We start from the raw sequence: 16,155 nt of genomic DNA on the forward strand, positions 1-16,155 counted from the left end.
AGGGGGGGGGAGGGAGGAGAAGGTGCTAACTCCCGTTTAGCAGTGACTCTGAGGGTGGGGGGGGGGGCATACACGATGTTGACTAGTGGATCAAACCTCTGCTGGTGTGAGCCTCCAGGACTCACTCAGCAGAGGGCTGCTATCTCCGTGGGTGCGCTGAAAAGACGGAATGTTGTCACAAAATACCGACTCCTTGCTTCCATTGCTTAATACGGTCATAAAAACACGTAAACTCCATGCAGCTGGGTCTAGTCCTGGCACTTTATCTCAACCTAAAAACCCTTCCTCTACCCCTCCCCCCACAACTAGTTCTTCCCCCCCGTCCCCATTTACCCGCTCACCCCATAGGGTACCTTGTCCTATATTTAATTCGTATCGATTAAGGTAGAAATTGAGGTGTGGGTGGGTTCCCGGGAAGGGGAATTGGTTGGAAGCCCTCAGGGATGGGGAAGTGGTGGTGGCTGGCTACACTGCTCGTGACCATGGCCCATGCCTGATTGCCCTCCTGACCCTGGGTTCTCCTATTCACTGATTGATCACTACACCAGACGGTTGCCGGTCTATTGTCCTGGTCTGGACCCTGGCTTGCTGCGGTACTGTCCACGGAGCCATTCCCGTCTCTGTTCACTGGTCCACCTGCGGCTTGATTCGGTGTTCCTATCGAGCCCCGTCAATCAGGCCTCAAGGTGCAATAACTGTTCCAGGTATGGTGGGGGGCTGCTTACAATTGACACATTTAGGCATTACCCCGCCACCCTCACCCGGTGTAAGCTTAGCCAGACACTGCTTGGTGCCGTGAGAGCCACTGCAACACTCACACCTAGTTGGGCGATCACATTGCCACGTTCTGTGATCCCACCGTTGACAGTTGCCACATAAAGATGGGCTGCCAATATACCTCTCCACCTTGCACGCCATCATGCCTGATAATTTAATGACTGGGGGCAGGTCTCCCTTCCAAAGAGTTATTGTTTGATTTTTGGGCAGTCCCTCTGGTCCAGTGTTGCGCCTGACCCAGACAGTCTCTTCACAGTCCTCGAGATATTCCACTGCAACATGAATACTGTTGTCTTTGAGAATAATTTTAGTTGGTCTTGTCTGTGGGTTTGCTTCCAACAATTTAACATTCTTTCCTTGATACTCATGGTTGGTCTATATGAAGAGCTTCACTGGTTAAGAGGCGGGATCAAAGAGCTGAAGCCCAACCCCAGCAATCACAATTAGGTGTGTACAGGGTCGTTACCGTCCCGTGGTTCTTGAGATGAAGTGCCTGTCTTCACACTGTACACCTGTCACTCGGCCTGACACACCCACCGCGGTACACCTGTCACCCGTGCTGACACACATACACCCCGGTACGCCTGTCACCCGTGCTGACACACACACACCCTGGTACACCTGTCACCCGGCCTGACACACACACACACCGGTTCACCTGTCACCCGTGCTGACACACACACACACCGGTTCACCTGTCACCCGTTTTAACACACACACACATACCAGTACATCTGTCTCCCGTGCTGACACACACACACCCATGTACACCTGTCACCCGTGCTGACACACACACATCCATGTACACCTGTCACCCGTGCTGACACACACACACCCATGTACACCTGTCACCCGTGCTGACACACACACACCCATGTACACCTGTCACCCGTGCTGACACACACACACACAGACGTGTACACAACTGTACGAACACACAGGTGTTGTCCCCCTCCCCCGGTACACTCAACCCACATGGTAAACACTGACTTCTTAATCACGGCTCTTAGGATAGTATAGAGCTTAATCACGGCTCTTAGGATAGTATAGAGCTTAATCACGGCTCTTAGGATTAGTACAGAGCTTAATCACGGCTCTTAGGATAGTATAGAGCTTAATCACGGCTCTTAGGATAGTATAGAGCTTAATCACGGCTCTTAGGATAGTATAGAGCTTAATCACAGCTCTTAGGAGAGTACAGAGCTTAATCACGGCTCTTAGGAGAGTACAGAGCTTAATCACGGCTCTTAGGATAGTACAGAGCTTAATCACGGCTCTTAGGATAGTACAGAGCTTAATCACGGCTCTTAGGATTAGTACAGAGATTAATTAGTGGTCGCTAGAGCACTTCCCCGCTTTAGCGACGACGTCCGGAGTCGTTCATTAAAATATTTGTTAAAAATTTAAATTTTATCCGATCAATCTGGTAGTGCTTTCAAATGAGCGCCTTTAGATTGCACACAATTTAGCACTTTCGCACCCATATGTCGCTTGAGCACGACATATTTTTTTTCTCTTGAATGCACCTCAAGCGGCATTTGAACAAAATATTTCTATAAAATCCAATTCATATCCGATCGTAAAATCTTGCTCCGTTTCTATACAACCTACATTCGCAGCCAACTAGACTATTGTTGCCAAGCATATGCGTCGGCGGCGCCCACTGACCTACAGAGCCTCGAGGTCATACAAAATAATGCCATGCAACTTATATGTGGCGCAATGCGTTCAACTCCAATCCTCGGACTTTACGGGGAAACAGGCCTCACAAGCCTAGCCACCAGACGAGACATTATGTGTGCCAACTATCTGTCACTCTGCACCACTGCTCACCAGACACACCCATACAGATCAAAAATTAACCCAACAGTTAACCCATATAACCCCCGCTCCCCAACCATTCACTCGCAACCTTTCCTCACACGGGCTACAAATAACCTCAATATAGACCTCTCCCTACTTCAAAACTGTGAAACCCAACCTCCTGTTCCCCCCATTCCACCTTGGCTTTATACAACTCCTAATACAGCAATACAACTCGAAGACAACATTCCAAAATCTGCACCAAACTCAGCCATAGCCTCAGTCTTTGTCTCAACAATGAAAAATTGCTACCCAAATACCACAGAGATTTACACAGATGGGTCTCGCATCTTCAAGAACAACGTACCCTCGGTCACTTGCGCTGTATGGATACCGGAATACCATCTCAAGCAGGGATGGTGGTTACCAAACCAACTATCTATTTTCACAGCGGAATTATATGCCTTGTATCAAGCTCTCCAAATCATCACAACATTACCAGTTGGGATATATACAATCTGTAGTGACTCCAAGAGCGCGATTCAAGCAATTTCGTACTCTTCAAAAACATGCAAGGAGATTGTCTACCCATGCCTTCAACTTCTTCACAAACATCAATTGAACGGTTATGACACCTCTATCCAATGGGTCCCAGCACATTGTGGTATTCTCCATAATGAACTTGTAGACCAACTAGCCAAAGCAATGCACGACACGCCTCACCTCACCCGTCATCCAATTCCCCATGTTGCACGTAAAGGAGCCTTCGAAGATACCATCTCCCAGGATTTTGCAGCAAACTGGAAAACGTTATGCTCACCTTTGCACTATGGGTCTATTAAAAAGAAATGGGTAACTTGGAAACATGTCCGATATAAAAGCAGAGAAATTGATGTAACGATGACCAGATTAAGGCTGGGACACACCAAACTAGCAGCACACAGCTCTAAGTACAGAACAGACATCAACGAACTCTGTACTCACTGTCAGGTGCCTGAAACAGTCGAACACTATCTCCTACATTGCTTCCGACATTATAGTGCCAGAGTAAATTTCAAACAAGTCTTTATCGCACTTAAAATACCCTTCACCATCGAGCATATATTAGGAGGCGGTGACCACTCGTCACAAGAAAAATACCAAATAGTCAAAGCACTGGCTAAATATCTCCAATCGACCAACAAATTGGGTCACATCTGACCCGCGCCACATTTATACCTGGCGCCATCAACAGCTAAACACAGAAAACAACTGCCTCGTCGCAACACCAAGGATCAGCTGACGCCATAAACACAACACACCGCCCTACAGTGCGGCAAGTCTCCCTCTAACATACACCTCTGTTTTAATCACCGTTCCTCTATCTACAGCACAAAGCAACAAGCACCATGGTAGCTCCGATCATCTTCAACATAAACGCGTCCAACAACATCAGTACTGGTGCAGTCATCGGGAGGTCAAACCCTTCATGCAAACTGCACCTACTATCAACAGTCTCCGTGGTGTAGTGGTAAGACACTCGCCTGGCGTTCCGCGAGCGCTATGTCATGGGTTCGTATCCTGGCCGGGGAGGATTTACTGGGCGCAATTCCTTAACTGTAGCCTCTGTTTAACGCAACAGTGAAATGTGTACTTGGATGAAAAAACGATTCTTCGCGGCAGGGGATCGTATTCCAGGGACCATAGGATTAAGGACTTGCCCGAAACGCTACGCGTACTAGTGGCTGTACAAGAATGTAACAACTCTTGTATATATCTCAAAAAAAAAAAAAAAAAAAAAAAAAAACAAGAAGAAGAAGACTTGGTGATAGTATAAAAATGTTTGCCATTAAATTTTCGTTTTTTTTAACAGCCTCATAGCCTATTTGGGAGAACGGCATCTATGTGGTAAGACCATTCTATTGTTGACACGACCATTGTAATCGACGTAGTTTTTTATTTATTGCCGGTCTAACGCATCCTTGTGTGACATTTTATACATATGTTCTTCTAGAACATTCTATTGCGAAGACATTGGTATAAAAATTAAGTACATACTACGAAAATTAAGGTCAGGACAGTGAAAAGAATTTACACTTTTCAATAGGTGTTTCGCCTATCTGCAGTCAGGTATGTGGTAAGAGGGAACACTTCAGCCACTTCCCACACTCTTGCGGGTGGGCCGCTACCATGATTCTACATTTATATGCATATGTCCGTGTAGGGAATTTTATTGCGATCTCAGTGATACCAAATTTAACGCTGTAGGACAAGTGTGGAGTTGACAACCCTGAAGAGAATAGAAACATTTCGTCGCTGTTTGGGGCTCATGGCTAGTGATCGACGTAGTTCTTTATTTGGTGCTGGTCTAATTCATGCTTTGGTCACATTTTATACTTGTGTTCTTCTATAACATTCTATTGCGAAGACATTGTTACAAAAATTAAGTACATACTACGAAAATTAAGGTCAGGACAGTGAAAATTATTTACACATTTCAATAGGTGTTTCCCTGATCTGCTGTCGGGTGTGTGGTAAGAGATAACACTTCAGCCACTTCCCACACTCTTGAGAGTGGGTCGCGATCATGATTCTACATTTATATGCATATGTCCGTGTAGGGAATTTTATTGCGGTCACCGTGATATCAAAATTAACGACATAGAACAATTCCGGGGTTGACAAACATGAAAAGATCATAAACATTTCAGCGCGGTTTGACGCTCCCGGCTAACGATCGCCATAGTTTTTTATTTGGTGCGGGTCTCATGTCGAGTTTGGTGAAATGTTACATATATATTCCTCTAGAGCATTCTCTTGTGAACAAATTGATACCAAATTTAAATACACACATGGAATATTAAGGTGAGCAGACCGAAAAGATTATAAACAATTTAGTGTCGCCGCCCGGTCGCCCAAAAGGAACAGCCCACACCCAGAAAGTAGACAGTTTACTCCAGGGAGCGCGAAGTGTTTAGTCCCACTCTCCTGAATCCTTGGCACTACTTCAAGGCCGCTGGCTTCTCCCGCTCACGTTACAGAAGTCTTTCAGAGTCCAATGTTCGCTATCCTGACACACTCACAGTAACCAGTGACTGTGTCCCAGTACTAGCAGGTGTCCTGGTGATGATATCCTGACACACTCACAGTAACCAGTGATTGTGTCCCAGTACTAGCAGGTGTCCTGGTGATGATATTCTGACACACTCACAGTAACCAGTGACTGTGTCCCGGTACTAGCAGGTGTCCCGGTGATGATATCCTGACACACTCACAGTAACCAGTGACTGTGTCCCAGTACTAGCAGGTGTCCTGGTGATGATATCCTGACACACTCACAGTAACCAGTGACTGTGTCCCGGTACTAGCAGGTGTCCCGGTGATGATATCCTGACACACTCACAGTAACCAGTGACTGTGTCCCGGTACTAGCAGGTGTCCCGGTGATGATATCCTGACACACTCACAGTAACCAGTGATTGTGTCCCGGTACTAGCAGGTGTCCTGGTGATGATATCCTGACACACTCACAGTAACCAGTGACTGTGTCCCGGTACTAGCAGGTGTCCCGGTGATGATATCCTGACACACTCACAGTAACCAGTGATTGGGTCCCGGTACTAGCAGGTGTCCTGGTGATGATATCCTGACACACTCACAGTAACCAGTGACTGTGTCCCGGTACTAGCAGGTGTCCTGGTGATGATATCCTGACACATTCACAGTAACCAGTGATTGTGTCCCAGTACTAGCAGGTGTCCCGGTGATGATATCCTGACACACTCACAGTAACCAGTGATTGGGTCCCGGTACTAGCAGGTGTCCCGGTGATGATATCCTGACACACTCACAGTAACCAGTGATTGGGTCCCGGTACTAGCAGGTGTCCTGGTGATGATATCCTGACACACTCACAGTAACCAGTGGTGTCTCCTCAGAGGAGACAATGTGGGCCCCTGTGACAGTGGTGTCTCCTCAGAGGAGACAATGTGGGCCCTGTGACAGTGGTGTCTCCTCAGAGGAGACAATGTGGCCCCTGTGACAGTGGTGTCTCCTCAGAGGAGACAATGTGGCCCCTGTGACAGTGGTGTCTCCTCAGAGGAGACAATGTGGCCCCTGTGACTGTGGTGTCTCCTCAGAGGAGACAATGTGGGCCCCTGTGACAGTGGTGTCTCCTCAGAGGAGACAATGTGGGCCCCTGTGACAGTGGTGTCTCCTCAGAGGAGACAATGTGGGCCCTGTGACAGTGGTGTCTCCTCAGAGGAGACAATGTGGCCCCTGTGACAGTGGTGTCTCCTCAGAGGAGACAATGTGGGCCCTGTGACAGTGGTGTCTCCTCAGAGGAGACAATGTGGGCCCTGTGACAGTGGTGTCTCCTCAGAGGAGACAATGTGGCCCCTGTGACAGTGGTGTCTCCTCAGAGGAGACAATGTGGGCCCTGTGACAGTGGTGTCTCCTCAGAGGAGACAATGTGGGCCCTGTGACAGTGGTGTCACCTCAGAGGAGACAATGTGGGCCCTGTGACAATGGTGTCTCCTCAGAGGAGACAATGTGGCTCCTGTGACAGTGGTGTCTCCACAGAGGAGACAATGTGGGCCCTGTGACAGTGGTGTCTCCTCAGAGGAGACAATGTGGGCCCTGTGACAGTGGTGTCTCCTCAGAGGAGACAATGTGGGCCCTGTGACAGTGGTGTCTCCTCAGAGGAGACAATGTGGCCCCTGTGACAGTGGTGTCTCCTCAGAGCAGACAATGTGGGCCCTGTGACAGTGGTGTCTCCTCAGAGGAGACAATGTGGCCCCTGTGACAGTGGTGTCTTCTCAGAGGAGACAATGTGGCCCCTGTGACAGTGGTGTCTCCTCAGAGGAGACAATGTGGCCCCTGTGACAGTGGTGTCTCCTCAGAGGAGACAATGTGGCCACTGTGACAGTGGTGTCTCCTCAGAGGAGACAATGTGGCCCCTGTGACAGTGGTGTCTCCTCAGAGGAGACAATGTGGGCCCCTGTGACAGTGGTGTCTCCTCAGAGGAGACAATGTGGGCCCTGTGACAGTGGTGTCTCCTCAGAGGAGACAATGTGGCCCCTGTGACAGTGGTGTCTCCTCAGAGGAGACAATGTGGCCCCTGTGACAGTGGTGTCTCCTCAGAGGAGACAATGTGGCCCCTGTGACAGTGGTGTCTCCTCAGAGGAGACAATGTGGCCCCTGTGACTGTGGTGTCTCCTCAGAGGAGACAATGTGGGCCCCTGTGACAGTGGTGTCTCCTCAGAGGAGACAATGTGGGCCCCTGTGACAGTGGTGTCTCCTCAGAGGAGACAATGTGGGCCCTGTGACAGTGGTGTCTCCTCAGAGGAGACAATGTGGCCCCTGTGACAGTGGTGTCTCCTCAGAGGAGACAATGTGGGCCCTGTGACAGTGGTGTCTCCTCAGAGGAGACAATGTGGGCCCTGTGACAGTGGTGTCTCCTCAGAGGAGACAATGTGGCCCCTGTGACAGTGGTGTCTCCTCAGAGGAGACAATGTGGGCCCTGTGACAGTGGTGTCTCCTCAGAGGAGACAATGTGGGCCCTGTGACAGTGGTGTCACCTCAGAGGAGACAATGTGGGCCCTGTGACAATGGTGTCTCCTCAGAGGAGACAATGTGGCTCCTGTGACAGTGGTGTCTCCACACAGGAGACAATGTGGGCCCTGTGACAGTGGTGTCTCCTCAGAGGAGACAATGTGGGCCCTGTGACAGTGGTGTCTCCTCAGAGGAGACAATGTGGGCCCTGTGACAGTGGTGTCTCCTCAGAGGAGACAATGTGGCCCCTGTGACAGTGGTGTCTCCTCAGAGCAGACAATGTGGGCCCTGTGACAGTGGTGTCTCCTCAGAGGAGACAATGTGGGCCCTGTGACAGTGGTGTCTCCTCAGAGGAGACAATGTGGCCCCTGTGACAGTGGTGTCTTCTCAGAGGAGACAATGTGGCCCCTGTGACAGTGGTGTCTCCTCAGAGGAGACAATGTGGCCCCTGTGACAGTGGTGTCTCCTCAGAGGAGACAATGTGGCCCCTGTGACAGTGGTGTCTCCTCAGAGGAGACAATGTGGCCCCTGTGACAGTGGTGTCTCCTCAGAGGAGACAATGTGGGCCCCTGTGACAGTGGTGTCTCCTCAGAGGAGACAATGTGGGCCCTGTGACAGTGGTGTCTCCTCAGAGGAGACAATGCGGGCCCTGTGACAGTGGTGTCTCCTCAGAGGAGACAATGTGGGCCCTGTGACAGTGGTGTCTCCTCAGAGGAGACAATGTGGGCCCTGTGACAGTGGTGTCTCCTCAGAGGAGACAATGTGGGCCCTGTGACAGTGGTGTCTCCTCAGAGGAGACAATGTGGGCCCTGTGACAGTGGTGTCTCCTCAGAGGAGACAATGTGGGCCCTGTGACAGTGGTGTCTCCTCAGAGGAGACAATGTGGCCCCTGTGACAGTGGTGTCTCCTCAGAGCAGACAATGTGGGCCCTGTGACAGTGGTGTCTCCTCAGAGGAGACAATGTGGCCCCTGTGACACTGGTGTCTTCTCAGAGGAGACAATGTGGCCCCTGTGACAGTGGTGTCTCCTCAGAGGAGACAATGTGGCCCCTGTGACAGTGGTGTCTCCTCAGAGGAGACAATGTGGCCCCTGTGACAGTGGTGTCTCCTCAGAGGAGACAATGTGGCCCCTGTGACAGTGGTGTCTCCTCAGAGGAGACAATGTGGGCCCCTGTGACAGTGGTGTCTCCTCAGAGGAGACAATGTGGGCCCTGTGACAGTGGTGTCTCCTCAGAGGAGACAATGTGGGCCCTGTGACAGTGGTGTCTCCTCAGAGCAGACAATGTGGGCCCTGTGACAGTGGTGTCTCCTCAGAGGAGACAATGTGGGCCGCTGTGACAGTGGTGTCTCCTCTGAGGAGACAATGTGGGCCCTGTGACAGTGGTGTCTCCTCAGAGGAGACAATGTGGCCCCTGTAACAGTGGTGTCTCCTCAGAGGAGACAATGTGGCCCCTGTGACAGTGGTGTCTCCTCAGAGGAGACAATGTGGCCCCTGTGACTGTGGTGTCTTCTCAGAGGAGACAATGTGGGCCCCTGTGACAGTGGTGTCTCCTCAGAGGAGACAATGTGGGCCCCTGTGACAGTGGTGTCTCCTCAGAGGAGACAATGTGGACCCTGTGACAGTGGTGTCTCCTCAGAGGAGACAATGTGGCCCCTGTGACAGTGGTGTCTCCTCAGAGGAGACAATGTGGGCCCCTGTGACAGTGGTGTCTCCTCGCAGGAGACAATGTGGGCCCTGTGACAGTGGTGTCTCCTCAGAGGAGACAATGTGGGCCCTGTGACAGTGGTGTCTCCTCAGAGGAGACAATGTGGGCCCTGTGACAGTGGTGTCTCCTCAGAGGAGACAATGTGGCCCCTGTGACAGTGGTGTCTCCTCAGAGGAGACAATGTGGGCCCTGTGACAGTGGTGTCTCCTCAGAGGAGACAATGTGGGCCCTGTGACAGTGGTGTCTCCTCAGAGGAGACAATGTGGGCCCCTGTGACAGTGGTGTCTCCTCAGAGGAGACAATGTGGGCCCTGTGACAGTGGTGTCTCCTCAGAGGAGACAATGTGGGCCCTGTGACAATGGTGTCTCCTCAGAGGAGACAATGTGGCCCCTGTGACAGTGGTGTCTCCTCAGAGGAGACAATGTGGGCCCTGTGACAGTGGTGTCTCCTCAGAGGAGACAATGTGGGCCCTGTGACAGTGGTGTCTCCTCAGAGGAGACAATGTGGGCCCTGTGACAGTGGTGTCTCCTCAGAGGAGACAATGTGGACCCTGTGACAGTGGTGTCTCCTCAGAGGAGACAATGTGGGCCCTGTGACAGTGGTGTCTCCTCAGAGGAGACAATGTGGCCCCTGTGACAGTGGTGTCTCCTCAGAGCAGACAATGTGGGCCCTGTGACAGTGGTGTCTCCTCAGAGGAGACAATGTGGCCCCTGTGACAGTGGTGTCTTCTCAGAGGAGACAATGTGGCCCCTGTGACAGTGGTGTCTCCTCAGAGGAGACAATGTGGCCCCTGTGACAGTGGTGTCTCCTCAGAGGAGACAATGTGGCCCCTGTGACAGTGGTGTCTCCTCAGAGGAGACAATGTGGCCCCTGTGACAGTGGTGTCTCCTCAGAGGAGACAATGTGGGCCCCTGTGACAGTGGTGTCTCCTCGCAGGAGACAATGTGGGCCCTGTGACAGTGGTGTCTCCTCAGAGGAGACAATGTGGGCCCTGTGACAGTGGTGTCTCCTCAGAGGAGACAATGTGGGCCCTGTGACAGTGGTGTCTCCTCAGAGGAGACAATGTGGGCCCTGTGACAGTGGTGTCTCCTCAGAGGAGACAATGTGGGCCCTGTGACAATGGTGTCTCCTCAGAGGAGACAATGTGGCCCCTGTGACAGTGGTGTCTCCTCAGAGGAGACAATGTGGGCCCTGTGACAGTGGTGTCTCCTCAGAGGAGACAATGTGGCCTCTGTGACAGTGGTGTCTCCTCAGAGGAGACAATGTGGGCCCTGTGACAGTGGTGTCTTCTCAGAGGAGACAATGTGGGCCCTGTGACAGTGGTGTCTCCTCAGAGGAGACAATGTGGGCCCCTGTGACAGTGGTGTCTCCTCAGAGGAGACAATGTGGCCCCTGTGACAGTGGTGTCTCCTCAGAGGAGACAATGTGGGCCCTGTGACAGTGGTGTCTCCTCAGAGGAGACAATGTGGGCCCTGTGACAGTGGTGTCTCCTCAGAGGAGACAATGTGGGCCCCTGTGACAGTGGTGTCTCCTCAGAGGAGACAATGTGGGCCCTGTGACAGTGGTGTCTCCTCAGAGGAGACAATGTGGCCCCTGTGACAGTGGTGTGTTTGTATCATCAGCGGTGTTGTGGCTGATAGTGAGAGAGACGCTGCTCGTCACCGCAGGCGTCACCAGGATGCCCATCCTCCCTACCCTTTACCCCTTTCCTAACTTTTCATCGCGTTCCCTTCTCCTTCATCCCCTTCCTTACTCTTCACCACCTTCCCTACCTTTCACCACCTTCCCTACCCTTCACCACCATCCCTACCCTTCACCACCCTCAAAACCTATTACTACCTTCCTTACCCTTCACCACCTTCCCTACCCTTCACCACCTTCCCTACCCTTCACCACCTTCCCTACCCTTCAACACCTTCCCTACCCATCAACACCTTCCCTACCCTTCACCACCTTCCCTACCCTATCAGCACCTTCCCTTCCCTTCAACACCTTCCGAATCCTTCACCACCTTCCCTACCCTTCACCACCTTCCCTACCCTTCACCACCTTCCCTACCCTTCATCACCTTCCCAACCCTTCACCACCTTCCTTACCCTTCACCACCTTCCTTACTCTTCACCACTTTCCCTACCCTTCACCACCTTCCGTACCCATCAACACCTTCCCTACCCTTCACCACCTTCCCAACCCTTCACCACCTTCCGTACCCATCAACACCTTCCCTACCCTTCGCCACCTTCCCTACCCTTCACCACCTTCCCTACCCTTCACCACCTTCCCTACCCTTCACCACCTTCCCTACCCATCAACACCTTCCCTACCCTTCACCACCTTCCCTACCCTTCACCACCTTCCCTACCCTTCACCACCTTCCCTACCCTTCACCACCTTCCCTACCCTTCGCCACCTTCCCTACCCTTCACCACCTTCCCTACCCTTCACCACCTTCCCTACCCTTCAACACCTTCCCTACCCCTCACCACCTTCCCTACCCTTCGCCACCTTCCCTACCCTTCAACACCTTCCCTACCCATCAACACCTTCCCTACCCTTCACCACCTTCCCTACCCTTCACCACCTTCCCTATTCATCAACACCTTCCCTACCCTTCACCACCTTGCCTACCCTTCACCACCTTCCCCACCCTTCACCACCTTCCCTACCCTTCACCACCTTCCCTACCCTTCACCACCTTCCCTACCCTTCAACACCTTCCCTACCCTTCACCACCTTCCCTACCCTTCACCACCTTCCCTACCCTTCAACACCTTCCCTACCCTTCAACACCTTCCTTACCCTTCAACACCTTCCCTACCCTTCACCACCTTCCCTACCCTTCACCACCTTGTCTACCCTTCACCACCTTCCCTACCCTTCAACACCTTCCCTATCCTTCACCACCTTCCCTATCCTTCACCACCTTCCCTACCCTTCACCACCTTCCCTACCCTTCACCACCTTCCCTACCCTTCAACACCTTCCCTACCCATCAACACCTTCCCTACCCATCAACACCTTTCCTACCCTTCACCACCTTCCCTACCCATCAACACCTTCCCTACCCCTTCACCACCTTCCCTACCCTTCACCACCTTCCCTACCCTTCACCACCTTCCCTACCCATCAACACCTTCCCTACCCTTCACCACCTTCCCCACTCTTCAACACCTTCCCTACCCTTCACCACCTTCCCTACCCTTCACCACCTTCTCTACCCTTCAACACCTTCCCTATCCTTCATCACCTTCCCTACGCTTCACCACCTTCCCTACCCTTCAACACCTTCCCTATCCTTCATCACCTTCCCTACCCTTCACCACCTTCCCTACCCTTCAACACCTTCCCTACCCATCAACACCTTCCCTACCCTTCACCACCTTCCCCACTCTTCAACACCTTCCCTACCCTTCACCACCTTCCCTACCCTTCACCACCTTCTCTACCCTTCAACACCTTCCCTACCCTTCACCACCTTCCCTACCCTTCACCACCTTCTCTACCCTTCAACACCTTCCCTACCCTTCACCACCTTCCCTACCCTTCACCACCTTCTCTACCCTTCAACACCTTCCCTACCCTTCACCACCTTCCCTACCCTTCACCACCTTCCCTACCCTTCACCACCTTGTCTACCCTTCACCACCTTCCCTACCCTTCACCACCTTCCCTACCCTTCACCCAACCCGTTCTCGTTATAGCACGTCACATTCTGACGTATACTTTACCTAAGGACAAAAACTGATGAACAAGAAAATTGTTGCGGCTCGCGAAACTGAGGTGATGTCCCGTTTTCTGTTCTTGGTGATGTTTGGTGAGATGTGGATGTGAGTGTTGGTGGCAGGGCAGCAATGGCCTTATTCTGTATATTTATAGTGGGCCTTAAAGTGGGTGGGCCGACAAGCAGCTCCACATCTCACCAAACATCACCGGGTGACGACCACCCTGGAAATTCAACTTGTTGGTGTTCTCATTGATAACAAGCTGATTTTTTTCTAGGGGCCACATTCAAAATATAACGAAAAAAGTTTCTAAAACAGTTGGCATTCTTTCTAAAATCAGATATTATGTACCTCGGCCTTGCTTGTAACGCTCTATTACTCTCTCATCTATCCTTATCTCAACTATGGTATATGTGCTTGGGGTTCTATTACCCAAAATTATCTTCGTCCTCTAATTACTCCATATAAATTAGCTATTAGAACAATAACAAACTCTGGCTGTAGACAGCTCTCGGACATTTATTTAAATTTTTTAATTTGTTAGATATTATGTCACTGCACATCCTCTCATGTGTACTCTATATATATTAAACTCTGAACTGTAATGCCAATCCTGACCTTAAACGCTTCCTAAAGGGTTGTAACAGAACTCTTGGGGGCACTACACTAGAAACAAATATCTATTTCATAATTCAAGATTGAGACTTAACTAAACTAGAAACGCTATGCAAATCAAGGGACCCAGAATGTGGAATGACCTTTCCAATCACGTCAAAGACTGTCCATCTCTCAACCAGTTTAAGAGAAGCACTAAGTACTACCTAATCGACTCCATGTAACATTCCTTACCTCCTAAATGTCAACCACTGTCTTCCTATTATCAAACATCATTAATGACTAACTTGTAAAACTGCTAATAACTGACATGTATAAACTTAAGAAAATTGTAGTCCGTCAGTTTATTTACTCAAAATTACTATCGCTCGTCAGTTGCAATTGTTGTTGTTAATTCGACATGTAATTATGGTAATTCTTTCATCTACTTCAGTTCACTTCATGCTTTTGATCTCATTTAGTCTTAAGTCTTAGTTTTTAAGTGTTTTTCCCACATCTTGTATGAAACGGTGTGCATATTAGTGGCAACCAGGCTGTGACTCATACGTCAGGCTGCGAGCAGCCGTGTCCAACAGCCTGGTTGATCAGTCCAGCAACCAGGAGGCCTGGTCGACGACCGGGCCTCGGGGACGCTAAGCCCCGGAAGCACCTCAAGGTAACCTCAAGGTATGTTACCAGACTAGTCCAAGAACTGAGATATGAGCTACGAGGAAAGGCTACAGGAGCTACACCTCATGTCCCTGGATGACGGAAGAGCAAGGGGAGACATGATCACCACCTACAAAATTTTCAGGAACTGACAGGGTGGGACAAGGTCCAACTAATTAGCACGTGTGGAACATGAACAAGGGGACACAGGTAGAAACTTATTACCCAAATGAGCCACAGAGACATTAAAAATATTTTTTCAGTGTCAGATTAGTTAACAGATGGAATGCATTAGACAGTGATGTGGTGGAGGCTGACTCCATACACAGTTTCATATGTAGATTTGATAGAGCCGAAGAATCAAGAATCTGTACACCAGTAGATTGACACTTGAGAGGCGGGACCAAAGAGCCGAAGCTCAACCCCCGCAAGCACAACTAGGGGAGACGAGACGGGAGGTGACGCATGCGCACTGGAGGCGCGGGGCCAAGCAGGGGCCCCACAGAGGGAGTGTCAGTAGAGGTGGTGTTCCCCCGGACCTCCCAGCCAGCGGGCGTGTGTACACATACTTACACTAATATACTCTGGCCCTGTGTGTACATTCTCTACCGTTTGATATTACACGTAACGGTAAATAGTGGTAATATTCCCTGGTGAAATAATAATAATAATAACTCCTTGTGATAAGTACACAAGGCCGAGTGTGAGTATACAAGGCCGTGTGATGGTGCAATCACTGGTGTGTGGAGCCTTGAGCCGTCATATCCTGGCTGGTCGCCGTAAACGTATCAACAAAACTATTGAACATTTTTACGAGTGAAAAATGTTGAGAACGGGCAGCAGATTTATTTATATACGAGAAAGTACAATGGGTTGTGTCAGTGTAGAACTTTAAGTGATTATTTACTTTCTTTTGGTACTTTCTTGGTACTATTGTACCAAGTACAATTGGGACTTTCTTGGAGAGACACAAACACGTACAGTATGTTGATTCCCTGCTGTATGGTAGACTGACAGGTGTGTGGACAGTGTTGTAGTGAAGTTATCAGTGAAGAAAGTGTTAAGTGTAACTTTCCCTGATGTATGGTAGACTGGCAGGTGTGTGGACAGTGTTGTAGTGAAGTTATCAGTGAAGAAAGTGTTAAGTGTAACTTTCCCTGCTGTATGGTGGACTGGCAGGTGTGTGGACAGTGTTGTAGTGAAGTTATGGAGGAAAATATTGTTAAGTGACTCACATATTTATATTTATCGTCATTGTTTAAGTTACTGGCAGTATATTTATTTGAAATGGTTTTATAATTTACTAGTAGGGACACCCGGTGGAGCCCGGGTCTCCCTGTCTCTCTCTCTCAC

This window comes from Procambarus clarkii, chromosome 46, assembly GCF_040958095.1.
Source record: "Procambarus clarkii isolate CNS0578487 chromosome 46, FALCON_Pclarkii_2.0, whole genome shotgun sequence".
Taxonomy (NCBI): Eukaryota; Metazoa; Arthropoda; class Malacostraca; order Decapoda; family Cambaridae; genus Procambarus; species Procambarus clarkii.